We start from the raw sequence: 2,350 nt of genomic DNA, 5'->3' as shown, positions 1-2,350 counted from the left end.
TACTTACAGTAAGTAAAAGTACACTGAAAAAACTGATACGTTCAACACATTTCACATAATTGTATTAGGTTAAAGACCTTCAAATGGGATGAGTTGGAATCAGAGAACACTTTAGGATGACCTTAATGATGAATCAATGACCAAAATCTTTCCTGATCATTATTTTTGATGATGGATGAATGAATTAATTATTATTTATATCACCTCCAGGTCTGATATTTGCCTGAAATGGCAAAGCCTATTGTGGAGGGTCAATATGTGATACAGTCATGGCAGGATTCCCATGGGAACACAAACGTTGATTTTGCATGTTTAATACAATAAATGATGTCATCTTTATTTCTCCAAAGAAGAAACACTTTAATGTTAGAAAGGGTTCTTCTTATCAGTATCTTGTCTCTGTCAATCAATCCAAATGAGATTTGAATATGAAAAGAACCAATTCATATTCCATTTCTACACTGTAACTTATGTGCATATGACATTAAAACCTGTCACAGTCTGCATTCTCACTCACCTATTTTCTGCATTAACTTTCCTTAGTCACCTGGTAGTCACACCCTGTCTCTCTCTCACTCTGTTACACCCATCAGCTCCATTAGTATTTAGGCCCACTTCACTTTCACCTCAGTGCCAGATCGTACTTTGCAGCATGCCAGTCTTTCCCGCATTACCCTTCAGATTGCTCTCCAGGTTTCGACCCTGTCTGTCCCTGACCAGCCTGCCTCGCCTGCTCCCTGACCCGTTCTGTACCTGCGACTCCCGTCCTGCTTTCTCCTGGAACCCTCGCCTGTCCCCGACCAGCCCTTTGCCTACTACCTGCCGTTTTGTCTCCTACCAGCCTATTGCCATCAATAAAGCTGGTTACCGACTATCCCTGGTTCCCCGTGTTCTGCATTTTGGTCCTCAGCTCGTTTGTGACAAAACCTTTGAATCTTGAATCTAGTTGAAAGCAATAATATTAACTTGAACAAAAATGTTGTCCCTCAGAGTGATGCTTAACTCTTGTTCTTCCAGCACTGCTCACAGCAGATACACACCATGGTACACACTCCAGTTTATCCTGGTCTACATCCTCACCCCCCCAGGAGGACTGTTGCTCCTAATGTATTCCTGTAAATGATTCAATTACTCTACATTCATAATAAAGCCAGTGGCTTTAAGGCTCCGTCCACACGGAGACGAAACGGAGACCAAAACGAACCGAATTCGATATCAAAAAAGTATTCCGTTAACACGGAATCGGCTCAATAAACGTGTCCGTCCACACGAGACCACTCGACCCGCTGGAGACGCTGTAGTACATATGCCGGGCCTGTAAGTGGCGCTGTACTTCCTCCACAAAATACACCAAAAGCAGTGAATAAGACCGATGACGATTATTATTATATTATATTATTATTGTTGCTGATGGTTGTGGTAGAGGAGCTGTAGATTTTGCAGTAAAATCTGTATCATGGTCAGTAGCATCTGAAGCACGAACGCAACCCTTTGATCCGCCATTGTTGTTGTTGGCGAAGCACATCAGCAATGACGCGGGGGTGAGCAGGAGAGGTGGGGAGAGGCGAGGCTATGGCGTCATCGTTTTCAGGGAATGATCGTATAGATTATAGGGCGTACACACGGAGCCGCAAGCGTTTCGTCCCCAGACCTACCCACTTTGTGTATTCATCAACATGTATCGGATTCGGGCTCCGAATCCGCGTTTCCCTGTCGGCCTGGTGTGGACGAACCGTCTTTACGATAGAGAACGTTAGCGGATTCAACTGGTATCGTCTCCGTGTGGACGGGGCCTAAGATTCAGTATATTATATTTGTGAAATTCTCCTTCAGGCGGGGTGTTTTTAGAGGGGAGCAGTAGTTGTCCTGCTGCACACCTCGGCCTCTGCACCCCCCTCAACCGACGGGTCCCCTCTCATTCCCTCAGCTCAGCTCCGCTCCATGATAACGTGTGCAGTGCAAACTGATGCTGAAGGATAAGGATCAGTATACTGACCTATTAACATTAGTTTTGCAGAAAAATATATATGAACCACATTTCACTTTTTTTTATAAATAAAGATGACATTTTTTTACAATAATAATAATTTCTGGTTCCCATGGGAATCCTGCCATGACTGTGTCACATATTGACCCTCCACAAGTCGCTTTGCCATTTCAGGCAAATATCAGACCTGGAGGTGATATAAATAATAATTGGTCATCAATAATAATCCATAATCATTGGTCCATCATCAAAAAGAATGATTAGGAAAGATTTTGGTCATTGATTCATCCAGGGTCATCTTAAAGTGTTCTCTGATTCCAACTTACCCCCATTTGAAGATCTGCGGATATTTGTAAATTTGTA

Source organism: Pseudochaenichthys georgianus, chromosome 15, assembly GCF_902827115.2.
Source record: "Pseudochaenichthys georgianus chromosome 15, fPseGeo1.2, whole genome shotgun sequence".
Taxonomy (NCBI): domain Eukaryota; kingdom Metazoa; phylum Chordata; class Actinopteri; order Perciformes; family Channichthyidae; genus Pseudochaenichthys; species Pseudochaenichthys georgianus.
This window is presented reverse-complemented; position numbering follows the sequence as displayed.